The following is a 20,140-nucleotide window of genomic DNA, read 5'->3' on the forward strand; positions in this document are numbered from 1 at the left end:
GCGTAGATCCTATATAGAACGTATGCCGTCTTGGGGAGGGAGGGGGGTGGTGGGGGGTAAGTAGGGGAAAAAAATCTAAGTTTTATGGTAGTAATTGTAGAACATCAAAAATAAATTAAATGAATACACACGCACACACACACATACATATATATATAAAATCAAATGCATAATGAATCTGAGGTGTGTGCTTCTGGCCACGCTTGCATTGTATTGCACAACTCCACTGCAGCCTTGGATCTGAACACAAAGCATGAGCACTTTGTATGGAGCATAACTTCAGGGCACATAACACTTGAAAGGGGTAAGAGCGGGAAAAGTTTGAGGTGCCCTGGTCTAGACAGCCAACAAAATAATCATTTGAGACCCTGCCTATAGACATCATGTAATCTGACAGACTCAGTTATATGATTTTTTAAGGGGTTTTATGTATAGTACTTGGGTCCTTTATGTGCATTTGTACATGTATGTGGAAGAAAGAGGTGCAAAGGATAGACAGAAAAGGAGATACAGGCAGACAGAAAGATTGAGAGATTGAGGAGATAAAGAGACAGAGACAAAGAGGCTATGGATACAGTCTATGGGTCAAGATAATCTGGATTCATGTCCTGCTTCTCATACATATGCCTTATGTGACATAACTACTAAGTTGCCACAGACAACTCTAAACTACAAATTTCAGAGAAAGTGATAATCAGTATTAGTAACAGAATATTCCTCATTAGAAATTCCCTACATCAATGAAATAGCAATTGCCTGATACTATCACCAAAAAACCCAGAGTTGGAACATAGTTTAATATAAAATGTCATACCCATGAATGTAATGAGAACTTCATTTGTTTTTCAAACAAATGACCCCCATTTAGTTTTATTGGCAGAGATACTGGAGTAGTTTGCCATTTCCTTCTCCAGCTCATTTTGCAGAGGAGGAAACTGAGGCAAACAGAGTTAAGTGATTTGCCCAGGGTCACAATCGTAGCAAGTGTCTCAGGCTAGATTTGAACTCAGATCTTCCTGACTCCAGGCTGGGCACTTTAGTTACTTTACCTAGCTGTCCAGAGAACTTGATTATTCCATTGTAACTGAAAAAGATAAGGGATCAAGCAACCCTATTCTGCTGCTTAGTTGATGGGGTACATTAGACAAGTCAATCCACATTTATACATCTGTTTCCTTATCTGTAAAATGAGAACATTGAACTCAGTGCTCTTATTACATTCTTATGTATTTAATTAACAATTGTATTTGGTTAGACTGGAGACAAAGATGGATTCCACTTGGTTTCAAAAGAAGGCTAAGACAATACATTCCTGTGATTTTATGGTAAACAGGGAGATGGTTCAATATTTCTGGAGAGAGGGGTCAGCTTGACTAGAACCAGCACCAACACCCTTTCCCCATCCTCCCTGCCATTGGTTAGACAGGAGGGTGCTTGTAGGTACTGTTATTCAGGCTCGGCACAAGGAATCTCCAAAACAGACAAGAGCTGGAAGCATTAGGCAAACTTCTCTAGACCAAGACAAGCAGAATATTTATCTGGGATGGTATTTTTGAGCTTCATTGGATGCAGTGGCTAGAGTGTTAAACTACAGAAGGCAAGTAAAGTGGGCACGGAAGAAAAAGTAGCATGTCGTTTAGACAGACAAAGTCTAGAATCCAGAAGAAAGGAGGCAAAGAGGCATAAGATACTGATCGTGACATTCTTTTGGCCTCTCTTCTGGGTGATGGGCATCCCTGGGGACACCCAGCCCTGGTTGGAACCAGAAGGTTGTTAAAGGATGAGCAGGGAGAGACTGCAGCCTTTCTCAAACCAGTTTGGGGGAGCCAATTGTTAGGTGATTTTTAGCATGAGCGTTTCTGCTCCAAAATCAGCAAGATATAAATCAGTGCTTGATTTATTGTTAGGCTGATTGTGAGAAAGGATGGAGAAAACACTGACAATGAGGATTAAACTTAGAAGGGTGCCTTGTGATACATGCTTTTCTCTTTCTTTTTCTTTTTTCCTTTCTTTCTTTTTTCCTTTCTTTCTTTTTCTTCTTCCTTCCTTCCTTCCTTCCTTCCTTCCTTCCTTCCTTCCTTCCTTCCTTCCTTCCTTCCTTCCTTCCTTCCTCCCTTCCTTCCTTCCTTCCTTCCTTCCTTCCTTCTTCTCCTTCTCCTCTTCCTCCTTCTCCTCCTTCTTCTCCTTCTTCTTCTTCTTCTTCTTCTTCTTCTTTCATTTTTTTTTATATTGTTAAACATATACCAACACACCACTTGATGGGTAAACACTGATTGATAAAGGGGTAATGTTAAGATTAGCTCACACCTGACAGTCCAAAGTCATAGCAATCACCATTTGTTAGCTTTTATTTTTCCTTTTATTTATTTTCCATTAAAATGGTGAATTGTATACTTGGAAATATTAGATAAATGACTGAAAAAAATAAGTACTCTATAGCAGAAAGTAGAGGGTTCAAACAGAATTGTTCAGAATGTCTCCATGCATATTAACATCTTACATGTTGATATGTCGATATAGATGTCTACATTCACACGTACATGCATATGTATCAAAATCAATATATACTTTCTATGATTTCCTTAGCATAGCAATTCCCTCCACCAATACAGATCACATCCCATCTATCCCTTAGTGAAGAACTCTACAGAAGTGATTGGAGAGAGAGGTCAGATCTAAATAACCAAGTCTTTCTGATTCCTAGTTTAACACTTCAGCCACTGCATCAAATATAGTTAAAAATGCACTCACAAATAAATATTCACATATAAATACACATATAAATGTGTGTGTATGTTTGTGTGTGTGTACATGTGCATGTATGAGTATAATGGAAGGATATGATAAGGGTCTTCCTGGATAGTCAGGTATAAACATGTTTTAATCTGTAACAACGTTGAGATCACAGACTAACTGAATAGATGGAAAGATAGCTACAAAGATAGCTACATGCATATAAATATATATGCATATATATATATGGAGAAAGAGAGAGACAGAGACAGAGACAAAGAGAGAGTATTGGCTTAGTGTTCTGTTCTATGTAAGAATAACTGTACGAAAGAGAAAATTGTAGAGGAAATGTATCTGGGATATAGTGACTTGCCTCCTATTTATGGGTATTTGAAGGTAGTTGAACCTTACTTTCAAAGGGGTATATCACAGACTCTAAGAATTGAAAAGGACCTTAGACTGTGATAATTATAACTGTATTTTGCCCCTGTTTTGCTTTAGGAAAATGGAATGGAAAAAATGACAATGGAAAAAAATTGAAATAAATACTGAATTGGTTTATGTAGAATTAAATTGACTTAGAATTTATGGGAATCAGAGTTTCTTCTGGAAACTGAATACTTTATATTTAGCTCAGAAAGTAAGTGGTTTAAAAAAACTATAGAGGAAGGCAAGGGGACAGCCAAGTAGCACAGTGGATATAGCACCAGACTAGAGTCAGGAATTCATCTTCTTGAGTTCAAATCTGGCCTCAGACACTAGCTATGTGACTCTGAATGAGTCACTTACCTTGTTTGCCTCAGTTTTCTTATATGTAATATGATCTGAAGAAAGAAATGACAAAACACTCCAGTATCTTTGCAAAGAAAACCCTAAATGGGGTCACAAAGACTTGGACATAACTGAAATGACTCAAGAATGAATCTTGGAAGATAGGATTTGTTTTTCTGGAAAAAAGGCAGAGAGATGTAACTAGGAGTTTTTTACATCTGAGTCAAGCATCAAAAACCACACCTGAGGCAAATAGCCAGAAAGACTCCTTCAATTAGAAGCTATGAGTGAAAACCACCATGTGGAGGAAGAAGAGACCCCAGTATACCATAGGAATATTAATAGTAATGATCTCTGCCTTCCCTAATGGCCTACACACACACACACACACACACACACACACACACACACACACACACACACACACACACACACACACACACACACACACACAAAACTGATGGGAAAAGAAAACTATATGGTAGCTAACCATTTAAATTAATTTGATAATTTGGTACTAGTAAGACAAATGATTACTTTAAATATTTTATCCAAGAATCCTGATTACTCAGGGGTAGAACTGGAGTGGTAATCATTATAGCAAACTGGCAGGTGTCTCTGGGAAGGATACTAAGCAAAGACTTGAAGGCAGAGTTAATACTCTCTACCCACCAAGAGGCTTGGATGCTTCCAGGCTCCTCCTCTGATTAATGTCCCAACATAAGACAGGCAAGCTACTTTTCAAATGAGAGACTATTCCCTCTTCTTTTTTCACCATCCACTCACAGACCAACATCACCCACCCAGCACTGGGTTCTACTTCCTTTCATCAAGTTGCTTCTACCACCAAGTCCCACCCCTGCTCTTTTGCTTAGAGAATGCCTTACCTTGCCCTCTTGATTAGCCTCATTTCTGCATAAGTAAACCTCCTTCTTATATCAGTATCAAACCTAAACTTCCAAGAGATCAGACTGAGTTAGAGCCAGCCCAAGACAATTGTCTCTTCATAATGTGAAAGGCAGCTTGGTGTACTGGAGAGTATTCTGAATTTAGACTTATGATCTTAGATTCAATCCTATATCTGACACTTAACTAGATAGGTGATATTGAACAGTTTACTTAATCTCTCTGACCCTTAGTTTCTTCTTTAAATTGGAGTAAATAGAAGCATCTACCCCACAGGATGATCATGAGGTTCAAATGAGATCATACATGTTAAATGCTTTGAAAACCTAAAAGTGCTATCTGAAATTTTTGGTCATGGATTATATTGACAGACTCACTCACCAGGCTGTGTTCGCAATGCAACAATTAACCACAAAGAGACATTACTTTTGTGGGACTGGACATTTCACTTCAGAACAACAACAAAGATATCTGCCATCTGATTTTCTTCTTGTTTATTGATGTCTATCCTTCACCAACATTATTTTGGGATTTCAAGAGTCTAATTTTTGGTACCTGGAAAGGAACGCTTGTCTTAGATTCACTTATAGCCCTGTAGGATGGAATCCTGACACAATGAGGTCTTTTTAGAAAGTTCAGGAACATATTAAGTAAACAAAAATGTCATAATATGTTTTATTTAATGGAGAAATATTTCTGTCTTTCCTTGAAGTCCCCTATGGAAGCCTATTTTTCTTATAGATGAGCACATATATCCAAAACTCATGTCTGATTTAATAGTTACTCATTTGGGTTATGTTTCTCCACCTACCCAACCCATTACATAGCTCAATATGTTGAGTGCTCACTGCAGTTATGTTGAGTGCTAAATAATAGGCATGGAAATTTGGTATTTCCTTCATACAATTTACAGGCTAAGGAACGATAAACATAATCAATTCAATTTCTCATGCATATGGGCATGGAAAAAGGTTATCCTATGGGATTATAATCCAAACACTTCAAAGAATCATACATTTTTAGTACGTATAGGTCATGAAAGCCATATTGTACTTCATGCAGTCATTGACTTTGCTGTGGGAAAAAAAGATACAGTTGAGTACATATGAAGGCTGGTCAAGGGAAAACACCCATGGTATGGTTCCAACAGTTTTCTGATTCCCATGGCATACTGTTGGATGGGTAAGGGAGTAATCTCTTCTTTTAATGACATGATTGAAAAAGTGATGTGATTATTTTGGCATTCAGAAAGTTCATGGAATATGGAAGTTACTAGGGATAATTTAAGGGTGTGTTATGCTGGAAAGGAATAGCAACGTTAATCTTGAACTGTAAATTGAATCAGAAGCTAAAAAAGAGAAAAGTAATAGAATTTTAGAATTTGAAATGGAAATCATCTGGCCAAACCTCTATCCCAAAGTAAGGATTCTCTGAGCCAAATTACCTTTGCTAAACATTTCCAGTAACGGGAAGTTCACCACTTGATGCAGCACCCGTTCTATCACTGGACAATTCCACCATAGAAACAGAATTGTAGGAAAATAGGACACTCTAAAGTAGTGAACTTATTTAAATCAAAGGCTGCATGCATGGAAACAGTGAGTCAGATGCTTCAGTAAGTCATCCAGTAGAGGACAGCTGGTGAAATTTTTTGAAGAAAATCAATGAGTTTATTCATGATCATCAGTAGGGGAAGAGTTATTAATTGGTGAGGAAGGAATATATTGTAGTCAAAACTGATTTATTAGAGGGAAGATAGTTTTAGGAATACTTTATATGAACTAAAGAAATCAAAAGGAAGCGAAAATGTTCTATATGTTCAAATATATTTATAACAATTCTTTTTGTGGTGGCAAACAAAAAAATAAAACAAACTAGAAACTAAAAGGATGCCTATCAATTGAGTAATGGATAAATAAATTATGAAATATGAATGTAATTCAATTTTATTGGACTGTAAGAAAGGACGCAATAGATGAGTTCAAAGAGATATGGAAAGGCTTGTGTGAACTTGGAAAGAATGAAATGAGAGCAAAACTAGAAGAACAAATTTTACTGTAACATCAATATTATAGCAATACACAATTATAATGGCGTATAAAATGATGAAAAATAGAATGAATAGAATTAAGAAAACAATTTATACAATTAAACAACATTGTAAAAACAAACAAGTTTGAAATCAGTAAGAACTCTGGGCAATACATGATATCCATGATTCCAGAAGACCAATGTTGAAGCAAACTACCTCGTGACAGAGAGAGGCTGTATTCAGGGGTGGTTGTGTTCATCCTTTGTTTTCGAAGAAGACCATGACATCAGAGAAATGACGACATGACTTGCACTTGACTTTGTTTTGAGTGAGGGAGGGCTGCGCAGGTCACCAGCCAGGAGATTCAGGGAGCAGAATGATACATACATATGCTTCATACATACATGTATATGCATATATAATAGGGTGTGCAATATAATAATATCTGTCTATATGCATATGTAGAACAGTCAATGAGGAAATTTGCTTTGCTTGACTATGGATATTTGTTACAGGAATTTTTCTTTCTCCCTTCTCTCTCTCTGCTATGCCAGGAAAGAAAATGGAGTTTTTTTAATTAAAAAATGAAATTCAAGGTTTTGTAAAGGAGTACCAGTGTTAACTGAAAGGTACTAGGAAGAATGCTTCCCTAGACTCTCTCTCTCTCTCTCTCTCTCTCTCTCTCACGCACACACACACACACACACAGCCTGTTGATTCCTGCCATGGGTTAAAATTTTGTCCCCCATGAAAATGAAATTCCCCAGAAAGGAGTAACACATAGGTCCTGTTATCAATCATTTACACTTTAGTGTAAATTTACTTATGAAATAATTTTCCCTTAATGTTTTATATTGTAATGAGGAAATGTAAAGAGAGGATAAAGATACAAGAGTCTTGATATAGGGGTTGTTAAGGAGATGGGGAGTGCTATAGAGGAGGATAAAGGATATAAAAGAAAGTAAAGATGTTGAAGATATACTTTGCCTATTTCAAAATATTCTTCCTAAGTCACAGATCTGACAGCCTTATTCTTTTCCTCAGAAACCTTCAGTGACTCTCTATTGCCTCTAGGAAAAACTGTAAGATTCTTATGTGGATAGCCTCATTTGTAAGCGCCTCCAAAATCTGTCTCCATCCAACCTTCCCATCTTAATTTCACATTACCATCCTTCACTCACTATATTCAAGCCAAAATGGTCTATTGCAGAAATTCAGTTTGCAGTCTCCCACTTCATGCATTCACATGAGCTTTCCCCTATGGCTAGAATGTACTCCTGCTTCCTCTCCACTTTTCAAACTTATCTTCTTTCAAGGCCAATCTCAGGTATCACTTTCTTTTTTATATATAGTTTTATTGATTTATTTTTAGATTTCCACATTCATTTCCACAAAATTTTGAGTTCCATTTTTCTCCCCATCTCTCCCCTCCCTCCACCCCATAACACCTTGCATTCTTATTATCTCTTCCCTCAATGTGCCCTCCCTTCTATCACATCCTACCCTTCCCTTATCCCCATCTTTTCTCTTTTCTTGAAGGGCAAGATAGATTTCTATGCCCTATTACCTGTATTTCTTATTTCCCAGTTATATACAATAACAATTCTCAACATTCATTTCTAATACTTTGAATTTCAACTTCTCTCTCTTCCTCCCTCCCCACCCATCCCCACTGAGAAGGCAAGCAGTTCAATACAGGCTATATATGTATCATTCTGCACAAGACTTCCATAATAGCCATGTTGTGTAAGACTATATTTCCCTCCATCCTACCCTATCCTCCAGTTATTTTATTCTCTCATTTGACCTCCTCCCTTCCCCAGAGTGTTTACTTCTAATTACTCCCTTCTCCCATTTACTCTCCCTTCTATCATCCCCATCACCCCACTTGTCCCCTTCTCCCCCACTTTCCTGTAGCGTAAGCTAGATTTTCATACCAAACTGAGTGAGCGTACTATTCCTTCCTTAAGTCTTAAGATGAGAGTAAGCTTCACTTTTCCCCTCTCACCTCCTCCCTTTTCTCCTCCATTGAAAAATTTTTCTTATCTCTTTTATGAGTGATAGTTTGCCCCATTCCATTTCTCCCTTTCTCTTCCCAATATATTCCTCTCTCACTGCTTAATTTTATTTTTTTATAGATATCATCCCTTCTGATTCAATTCAACCTGTGCTCTCTGTCTATGTGTGTGTGTGTGTGTGTGTGTGTGTAATCCCTCCACCTATTCAAATACTGACAAAAGTCTCAAGAGTTACACATATTATCTTTCCATGTAGGAATGTAAACAGTTCAGCTTTAGAAAGTCCTTTATAATTTCTCTTTCCTGTTTATCTTTTCATGCTTCTCTTGATTCATATGTTTGAAAGTCAAATTTTCTCTTTAGTTCTGGTCTTTTCATCAAGAAGCCTTGAAAGTCCTCTATATCTTGGAATGACCATTTTTCCCCTGAAGTATTATACTCCCTTTTGCTAGGTAGGTGATTCTTGCTTTTAATCCTGGTTCCTTTGACTTCTGGAATATCCTATTCCAAGCCCTTTGATCCCTTAATGTAGAAGCTGCCAGATCCTGTGTTATCCTGAAATCACCTGGGGCTGGAAATCTCCTCCACTCCATCTTTCTGTGGCTTCTGCCTCTCTAGAATTTTTTGTGAGTTTTTCTTTACAGGTATTTTATGAGCTGTGGGGGAAGAGCTAAAGTATGTATGTCTTTCTACTCCACCATCTTGGCTCCACCCCCCTCAGGTATCACTTTCTTAGAATAGAAATAAAGCAAGAAGACCCAGTATCTGTAAAACCTATGGTAGCAATGACTGAGAGGGAAGGAAAGATATTAAAAATAATTTTATGGAGTCAAAAGCAAAACAAATGATTATTGGATTTAAGAAGTGAGAAACAAAGAAGAGAAAAAAGCCATGGTTTCTGGCAGTACTTTCTGGATATCTAAGTATTGGTTGTAATGCAGCTTTTCATCTGCTTCAGCCTGACTCCCAAATCATCCCATCAGTGTTTATGAACAGCATATGCTGTGGCAAACACTATTTCAGGCATGGGAGGGGTAAGCAACATAAAGGCTAAAACCAAAGTCTCTACCAGGGCAATGTCACAGGGATACATTCTAAGCAATGAAGATAATTGGAGGAAAGGCATAGATGGAATAAATGGAATCCTAGGTTTGAAGAATATCAAGTAGGCTCTTTTGTCTGGAATGTAGAATAAGTGAAGGGGAAGAATAGAAAATCTAGAAAAGTAGGCTCTAGCCTTGCTCTGCCTTCCCTTCCCTTGTCTTGCCTTCCTTTCCCTTCCCTTCCTTTTACCTTTTCCTTTTCCTTTCCCTTCCCTTCTAGAAATCCATTATAACCTTCAAATAGTATTTGACTTCATTTTAAAATATATATTGAAATTTTTTTTTACACAACAAAGAACCAAACAGTCCTTCCCACTCCTCACCAGTACACTCATTATCCCCAAAGCATTTAGCTTATTGATCATTAAGAGAAAGGAAGGACACTTCCTTTAACCTTGTCAGAATGGTACCAATGGTGCATTATGGAATTTGACCAGTTCTGATACTTTTCCATCTTGAGTTTCCTTACATTGTTGTAGTCATTCTATCTATGGTTCTTGATTTTTCATTGCTTGATCCAAGTCTTTCTACGTTTCTGGGAATTCTGCCATCTTTTGTTCGCCATATTTGCCCACATCATTTGCTCATCATTTGTCCACAATATTTTTTCCATCATTTTTTTAGGAAGATCATACTGAGTATCCTAAATATACATCTTTTTTTTTTTCAATTTTCACATTAGGAAATGTTTATCGGAGTGGGGGGAGGTGAGACAAGAAAATGTTTTAGTATTATGATATACTTATTTTTTCAGAAAGACAAAAAGATAATACGTGGCCTGCCTCCTGCATCTTTCCTCAGAAATCTAACCTACATGTTTAGTTTTCTTGGACAATACCTGCCCTCTCTCCCTTTGATGGTAATTTGGAGAAGAGGGCTTGGGCAAACCTAAAATACTGTATAGATATGAATCACTGTTGCTGTGCTTATTTACTCCTAGGGGCTAATGTGTTTTCCCCACTCTTTCATAGTTTGTCATATCATCACTTAAACAAAATGTTCAGTTTCATCAGTAAAAAGTCAAGGAGTTTCATATTTTTCTTGTTTTTATTCCTCATATTTCAGTCTTCTTGTGAGTTTTAGGATGGAGACAGTGGTGCTCATGTTTTAATTGTCCCCTTCTTTTTCCCTGAAGGAAATAAAATTCATATTTCCTTTTGCCATTTTTATGTGACCACAGCTATGCTATCAATAGTTTTAGGAGGTTTTCTCCATTGCAAATGTAATAAAACAGTGAAAATTAATTTCCTATCGTTGGAATTCAAGTGTCCCAATGTCTCGATACAGTGCTAAAGTAAAACTGTAAAGTTAATGGAATTGTAAAATCGGCAAGATGCTCTTTTGTTGGAGAAGGGAAATTGGTTCATCATTGGGGTTTGAAAGGTTTATGACAACAGGACCATCTAAATCAGCAATTAACATTCAAAACCCCCAATAAAATGGCCCTGTTCTTTTTTTTGCCAGCAGAACCAAGAGCTCTATCGAAAGGCTGAGAGGCTTTTTCATTTGAGTTTTAATCCAAAACCAAATTACAGTTTTGCTTTCTCTCTAAATGTTGTATGGAAAGGAAGGAGCTATATTTTAAAAGAACAACATTTACTTCTTTTGCTTTTCCTGGCATGATTAAAACGTTGATGGCATCGCAGGATCCCCAAGCACCTTGACAGCTGTCATTGTTATTGAGCACAAATAGAGCACCAAATAGAGGTTTATTAGTAAACTGTGCTGCTGGGCCATGGAGGTACTTCTTCCATTTCAAGTAAACATCTGTTGCCATATTTTTCAGCTTTTTTTCCCATAAACTTTCACAAAGTCAAAGGATCCCATTCCACATGCAGTAGAGGCTCTAAATTTTGCAACTTTCGTTAGTTCCCCTTCTCTCCACCCCTCAATCTTGGATCCATTAGATTTATATTCCAGGGTAAGAAACTTTCAACAATGACTTTTTGTTATGATCTGGGTTGTTTGGTAAGCAATGGGATTTTGGGAGATGAAGTGATATTAACTTAGTATATTTCTAGTAGAAGGGGAAAGACTGTTGGAAAGCTGTCTCAAATAATTCTGGGGAAATGGGTCCAACAAAAGATTTTAGGATTGTCTAACTCTGCCTCTGTTTTGGAGATTCAGCTGAAGAGACCCCAAACCATCCCATGATAACAAGTTCTTCAAAGGTATCCATAATCATACTATAGAAATATCCATCTAAACAGAGAAGCATGGGGAAATTCAGATTTGAAATGGAATGAGTTCAGAGAAATATTTAGCTTTTAGGCCATCTCCTAGTTAAATGAATGAATAAACTCCCTAGGACAAAAAAAAAAAAGGCAAGCTAGAAACCAATGTAAAAGAAGCATTGCTCACCAAGATCTGAAAATAGCCCAGACTGAAAGGTATGCTTTTAGACCAAGAAGGCAGAAAAAACTAATTAGACAAGAAGCAACCGTGAACAAACATGTTAGCAGAATCAATAACTGGAACTGATCAGCTATTTCTTTAATTGTGCCAGCTGGGCTGCGGTGATGTGCTTAGCAGAGCATAATTACTACCTTCAATCCTAGGACCAAGATCTTTGCTGATTTTTTTCCCTGTCTCTCTTTTTACATCAATAGCTGGGCATATGCCATTTAATAATAATGCTAATAGAAAGGTTTGAAAAAATCATGGAAAATGGGCCACTCTTAAATGTAAGATGATATTATGTGAATAATTAGAACTAGACTGAATAAGTAAGCCAACTGTGACCTAATAAGAAGGTAGGCTATCAAGAAAATGTAACTAATTTCTTAATTTAAAGGCCATTATGTGCTCCGTGTGCAAAGCTGCATTATGAAAAGTAGGGACAATTTGCTTTGCTATTTTAGCATGGATTGTTCTCATTTGTACAGCTATGATTGATTGAAGTTCCAAGCATCGTGACTACTTGCAACTTGAAAGTCCATGCAGTCCATCTGCCTGCTACCATTAGTGAGGAATTAAGGCGGACTGCAAGTTACACAAATAAAGGGAGTGGAGTGGAGAAAGGTTTCACTGATTAATTCCAAAAAAAAAAATCCTAGCCCAATTTCTTTGTACACTTTTCCCCTCAAATGACAGCAAAACAAAGGTTTGTAAGCATGTAATAGACTGGAAAGACCAGTGTTTAAAGCCTACGGGTTTGGCTGTGTGTGACCAAAGAAAGCTTATCGTTTTTGACATACAGCTGTGGGAAAATGACCCTCTTTAGGGCAGTTGTCACCTGGAAAAGTGACATGTTAAAGGAAAATGTATACTTGGAAAGGGCAAAAACACAAAAGACTGGCAGATTCTGATAAAGATAAATAATTTCAGATACTCATCCAAGCAGCCCAATTTTGCTTGCCTAGAAACTGGGCCATAGGAAAACAATGCTTCTTTAATTCATTTTGAACCAAACAAGACCCCATAAAAATGAGCCAATCAATAAATGTGCTTCTAGTCACAATCAAAATGTCTAATGGAAGCAAACAAAAAAATGTTCAGATGTAAATGGTTCTGAGGTTTGTTTTATTTGTTTCTCTTATCTAATGGATTTGGTTTGATTTTCCTTCATATTGGTTGATTCCTTGGTATAAAGAAAACTCAGAAAAGATAAATTTTGTCAATTTTCTCAGAAGAGAAAAAGGTGGATTCTCAGTAGTCTTTAGCAAAATTTTAGATAGTAAAAGTAGTTTGTGAGCAATTAAGAAAGTGAACTATTAATCACGAGAATCACAAGAGAGAATCTTTGCAAATTTAGGTCATTTCTCCTTTTGATGAAGTTACTAAACTAGCAGATTAGGGTAATGCTATAGTTACGTGATATCTGAAATTCTGGAAGATATTGGACAAAAGCTCTCATGACAGCCTAATGAATAAGATGGATAGGAGTAGTCTAAATGATATCATTAAATGGATTTCAAGTGGGATGAATGATCAGATCTAAAGACTATTGATTAATGGATTGATGTCAGTCATCACAGTGCATAGCATCATGCTCTACAGTTGTCTTCAATCCAACTTGGTTCAATGTCTTTTTATCAATGATTGACATAAGGACATTAGCGATACACTTATTGAATATTTGGTTGAAGCAAAGCTGAGAGAAATTATTACTATGCAGATGTTTGAGATCCAGAAACACTGGAATGATGGACTTAATAGGGTAATAGAGAATTTAATAGGAAGAAATGGAGTTTAGATTCAAAGATTTAAACATGGAAGACTGCGAAAATGTGACTTAGGGATGATGCTCCTGTGGTGAAGACAGTGGTTTTAATTGCTTGAAAACTCAATATGAGTCAATAGTATGATGTGAATGAGCAGCAAGTTCCTTTAGTTAACATGATCCAGATAAATAACAAACAATTATAATTCACATTTAGATGTTGTTTTAAGGAAGAGATCTAAATAGATGCATATCATCCAGATCAATGAATATTATCAGTTTCAAGGTACTGTTTCAGATGCCTTCTGGAGTTCTGGGTTCTGTTCTTTAAAGGAGACATGACAAGCTGGAACCCATCCAGTGGAAAGTAACCAAGATGTCAAGGGAACCTGAAACTAGATTTCTAAAGAATGACTGAAAGAACTCTGGATTTTTAGCCATCATCAGGGGTTCTTAACCGTTTTTGTATGTCGGAACTCTTCAGAAACTTGGTGAAACCAATGGGCATCTTCTCGGAATATTTTCAAATAATTGAAGGAAATGTTAAATGTCAATATGTGATTAATGAAAAATAAAGATGGATTTTTTTCCTCATCCTACTCACAGTTCTCCTGAAATCTCTTCATAGATAGCAGGTCAAAATCCCTGATTTAGAGGGGAAAAAAAGACAGGGGGAATGGGCAACTTCCAAGTATTAGAAAAGTTGGGGGGGGCAGGATAGGATGGAGGGAAATATAGTTAGTCTTATACAACACAACTATTATGGAAGTCATTTGCAAAACTACACAGATATGGCCTATATTGAATTGCTTGCCTTCCCAATGGGGATGGGTGGGGAGGGAGGAAAAGAAGTTGGAACTTAAAGTTTTAGGAACAACTGTTGAGTATAGTTCTTGCATACAACTAGGAAGTAAGAAATATAGGTAATGGGGTATAGAAATTTATCTTGCCCTACAGGACAAAAGAGAAGATGGGGATAAGGGAAGGGAGGGATGTTAGAAGGCAGGGCAGATTGGTAATAGGGGTAATTAGAATGCTCAACATTTTGGGGTGGGGGAGGGGAGAAATGGGGAGTAAATTCAGAATTCAAAATTTTGTGGAAATGAATGTGCAAACTTAAATAAATTTTTTAAAAAGTATTTGAAAGGTTGTCATAGAAAATGCATTAGATTTATCCAGTATGACTCCAGAGGGCAGAACTGGAACCAAAAGTTGAAAATAACAGTTGTCAAGTCAAGGAGCATTTATTAAGCACCTACTATGTTTCAGGCACTATGCTAAGCATTTGTAATGCTATACAAGCAGAAGAACAGTCTCTGCCTTCAAGGAGATTCCATTCTAATGTAGGATGACAATGCATAAATGGAATTACAAAAGGGAGGAGGGTACTGTTAGAAAGGCATGGTAGAGAAAGTCCAGAGAACCAGGAGAGCAGTCTGGAGAAGAACAGAGAAAGGGAGATAAGATTTTAGTTCAACATTAAGAAAAATAATCTAATAATTAAGGTTATAAAAAAACAGAAAGACCTGTGAATACCAAATAATTTAAAATGTCCAAGAAGAAGATGGCTATAGAGAAAGTTCCTTCATGGTGTAAGAGGTTGTATTTGTGTGCAGAATGCTGGAATTAGCATCAAGAAGACCTGGATTCAAATCTTGCCTTTTACATTTACCGTGTGTGTGTTTGTCCTTTGTTGCCAAAGAAGACCATGCCATCAGAGAAATGATGACGTGACTTGGACTTGACTTTCTTTTGAGTGAGGGAGGGCTGTGCAGGTCACCAGCCTCACTTCTCCTCCAGAGCCGTGTGAATCCAGTGAGCAGATATTCATCAGGATGACTGGAGATGACCCAGGATGAGGCCATTGGGGTTAAGTGACTTGCCCAAGGTCACACAGCTAGTGAGTGTCAAGTGTCTGAGGTGAGATTTGAACTTAGGTCCTCCAGATTCCCTCACCGGTGCTCTATCCACTGTACCACCTAGTAGCCCCTTAACACTTACTAGCTATGTGACCACGAATAAGTCTCTGGGTTTTGTTTTTATCATTTGTATAATGAGGGTTGGAATCAGTGATCGCTAAATTCCCTTACAGTTTCTAATTTACGATCTTACAACCCTCAAGATCTTTCTAAGTCTGAGATTCTGAGTCTATAAAGTTATTAAAATTGAACATTAAGGCTATATTCGGTGTCAACTCTGTATTATCTCCAATCCACCAGCCAGCCTCCAGGAGGTAGGATAGTCTTTCCATTTCTTCAATGATGCTGAGAGGAAGAGAGAGTGGGGTTCATCATACAACCCCACAAAAGAAGTTTTCCATAAAGAGTTCTGGCTCAGAACTCAGAGACTGTGAAACAGAAAAATTAAAAGAGAACCTTTTAACAAGTAAGCAGTATACAGAGAAACATATCCACATAAAGACCATGTTTACCTATATATATATATATATATATATATATATACACACACATGCATGTGTGTATATATGTGTATGTACATGCACATATGTGTACTTACATGTATGCATATATACACACATACAAATAAACACACACATAAATGTTTCCTTCAGTAATTCAAATTCATCAGTTCTTTTTCAGGAGATAGCTTCATTATAGACTTCTGGAGATATCACTGGTTGCTCCTTTAATCAGAGTTCTTAAGTCTTTCAAAGATGTTTTTATTTGCAATGTCTTACTTAGTGTATAAAATATTCTCCTTGTTCTGTTTCTTTCGCATTACACCAGTTTGTACTTTCCAAGATTCTCTGAAATAATTTTTTCATCATTTTTAATGGAGCAATAATAGTATTTCATTTCATTAATATATCATAATTTGTCTAGTGATTCTGCAGTTGATATATGTATCCTCCTTAATTTTCACTTCTTTTCTTTTGTTTCAATTTTTTTTTTTTTTTTGGAGTCAGGAAATCTTGTTTTGCTTGCATTGATTCCTTCTCTATTATCTGCCCCCTCCCTCACTGCCCATTTCTCTGTTGAATTTGTTTTATGTTCACTTCAAACTCTATGTGTGTGTTGTGTGTGTGTGCATGTGTGTGTGTGTGTGTGTGTGTGTGTGTGTGGTCAACTCTTCTTTGTTTGGTTTAGATAAGAGTGAGGTTCAGCCGAAGCCCTCTTCTCTAACACCTTATTTTATGTTTGTATACTCTTCTCACTCACTTAAAATGGTAAGAGAGTAAGTCCTGCCTGCTTTTTCCTCTTACATTAATACATTCTTATTTTTCTCTTTTTTTCCATCTTAAAGTTTATTTCCCTTTTGTTATTAACTCCTTCAAAACCTTTTGAACACATTAAGCTTCTAAAGGGACACTTGTTTCCTCTCCCCCATTAGAAAGCTATTCCTTCATTATCATATAGTACTTTCTAAGTGGTTATATATATATATATATACGTATATGTGTGTGTGCGTGTGTAGATAGATCTAGACCTATCTATATCTATCTCTGTATCTATTTCTCTATATATCTGTGTGTATACACATACACACATCTTTTCTGATTTCTTTTGAGTACTGTGATTACGTTTCAAAGTTCCAATAAACTCTGATCTTTTTCTTAGAAAGATTTGGAAGTCTTCTATTTCATTAAAGAACCATTTTTCCTCTTGTAGGATTGTACTTAGCTTTGAAAGGTGAGTTATTCTTTTCTATAAGCTTGTATCTTTTACCTTTTGGGCTTCACGACCTCTTCTCAGTCAAGTCTTGCTGTGATTCTGACTTGTGACTCATTGCTGCCCAATTTTTTTTCTTTCTAGCTAATTGTATTTTTTTATCTGAAGAACTTTGCATTTATGCTATGATATTTCTGAAAACATTTACTTTGGGTATTTCTTTTAGGAAGCTTATTTCTATTTTTTAAATTTTTTTTCTGGTTCTAGCAGACCTGAAAGTTTTTATTTGTGATTCCTTGAAATATATTTTCCATTTCTTTAAAAAAATATCAGTCTTCAGAGAGCCTGACAATTTTTAAATTGTCTCTCCTTTTCTTGCTTTCCAGGCCAGTTACTTTTTATAGTAAATACCTTACTGTTTTCTTCTATTTTCAAAAGTTTTTTGATTTGTTATACAATTTCTTGATGTCTTACAAAATTATTGATTTCTGCTTGGTTTATTTTAGTTGTCAAGGCTTCTCCTATATGGACAAGGTTTATTATTTCTTTGAAGCTATTTATTTTTCTTCCAATTCTTCCCTCAAGACTTTTTTTTTCACATTTTTTTAAGTCTCTTACTTCTTTTTTGTTTTTAGGCATTCATGTAGTCTTTATGGAAAATCCATTTTTCCCCCTGTGAGTCTTTACTTGTAGTTGTCCCAGAATTGTTCTCTCCTTCTAGGTTGGATTTTTGGATCTTTATAACGTTCTGTATGTTCTTTAGTTTACTTATCTCTCCAGCCTTAGTTCTGAATTAGAGCTTTCTTACAGGATTAGTTTCCACTCCTCTGTTTTGCTTTTGTGTGTGGGTGGGGGGAGGGAGGGGGTAGTCAGCTCAACTTGGAATCATCCTGTGACATCTGAATTTCTGCTCTGAATTCCAGCTTCTGGGACTACCTCCTGCCTCCCCCCCACCCCTCACACACACACACCCTGATGCTACCCCTTAGATTGTTGACAGCCAGAACACTGGATCTTCAGGACCCTCTGTGATATCTCAGAACACTATGCTAGTGACCTCAGAACCCTAAGCCTGCAGTGTCCAGATCTGAACATTCTGACAACTGTACTTCTCATTCTTGGTATTTTCCAAGGTTCCTGCTTTTTGACTACCCTAAGCCTTTCTTATAGGAGCCTACTTCTACATACAGAGTCCTGAAGGCTACATGTGTCTCTGGTCTCTCTAGTCATGGGTGTCTTAAGACTTTGGGGTTTATACTAGTGCTAAATTTTCTAGTGCCTATCAACTTCTGACTGACTTTTTGTGCAGTTCTGAAGTGGATAAAATAATTTACTAAACATGTTCTAAAGATGAAACTCCTATTAGCCTTGTTAAATATACAAAGAATTAGAGGATAACAAAGGCCTTTGTTTGACTCCCAGCTTTGCCCCTTGAGCAGAGTTTTCACTTCTCTGGGTCTCAATTTCCTCATCTGTAAAATTGAGGAATTATATTAGATGATCTTTGAAGTTTTTTCCAGTTCTACATCTATGGTCTCAGAACTGTACTGTAGTTCAGAGTGGGTTAGATTTTTTTCCTGGACTGATCAAGTCTATCTTTTGTCTCCCATTTGCAACATGAGGGAGTTGGACAAGATGGCTTTTGGTGTCCCTTCCAATTCTGGATCTATGATCCTTTGACCAAAACAGTTATCAGACACATTGGATGGCCAACAGAGCAAACTGGTGCTTTTATGCCTTTGGCTATTTCTTTTGTGTATACCACCCACGGTTTGTGTATTATTAGTAAACCCTGATGAGTCTGGCAAAGTTTAAAGAATGTCTATCCACACTTCTGTTCTTTGAAATCTAGAACTAGATTAATTCAACGTCTCTGACCTTAAAGGGAAAGGTGCCAGGTTCACTTTCAAACTTACTTGCCCACCTTCAATCAAAAGAAAGAAGAGAGAGAACTTCTCTTCCTCTTATCAGGCTGAGTCATTATAATGGAAAGCATACTCAGCTCAGAATCCGAAGAGGGTTTCAAGCCTTGTCTCTGCCATTCCCAGCTGAGGGACAGATATGTGTTACAGTCCTTGTTGATGTTACAGCTCTCAGCACCGTTACCACTTAGTCTGAGTTCCTTTGCCATCTGGGATTCCTTCTCTAGCTTGAGGAAGCTTAGAGGGTATTATTCTCCAAGGTGAGATGACAAAAGAAGCTGGCTGCAGGTTCAAGCTTTTATATTGTTTCTAATTTCATGAGACAACAAGTATGCTGTCTTGAACCAATCAGTTTTTAGTATTAGAGAGTAATGCACTCTACGTTCAAATATGCATATATGTGTACATATAGACATGAATACACCCATCATGTGTATATGTACATGTGTGCATTATAAACATACTGTGGTAAATGCATGCTATATATGATAGATGCAATATGTATGTGTCTGTCATAAATTCATCTATAAATTTGGTCAAAAGAAATCCTACGAAGAAATTCTCTCCACAAATACAGAGTAGTAGCAACTGTTCAATTTGCAGTCTTACTGAGTTGCCCGGTAGCATTAAGAGTTTAAATGGTTTGCCTAGAATCACGTAGATAATACCTGTATTTGAAGGAGGGAATTAAACCCAGGGCTTTCTGATTAGAGGCCAGTTCCCTATCCACTAGTCTGTTGAAATATTTTACGTATTCACACACAATTATAAGCACATGTATATACGTGTATGTATGTACATGTGTATGTGTATATATGTGTGTGTATGTATATATACATATACATACATATACATCAATGATAT

The sequence above is a fragment of the Notamacropus eugenii genome, chromosome 6 (genome assembly GCF_028372415.1).
Source record: "Notamacropus eugenii isolate mMacEug1 chromosome 6, mMacEug1.pri_v2, whole genome shotgun sequence".
Classification (NCBI taxonomy): domain Eukaryota; kingdom Metazoa; phylum Chordata; class Mammalia; order Diprotodontia; family Macropodidae; genus Notamacropus; species Notamacropus eugenii.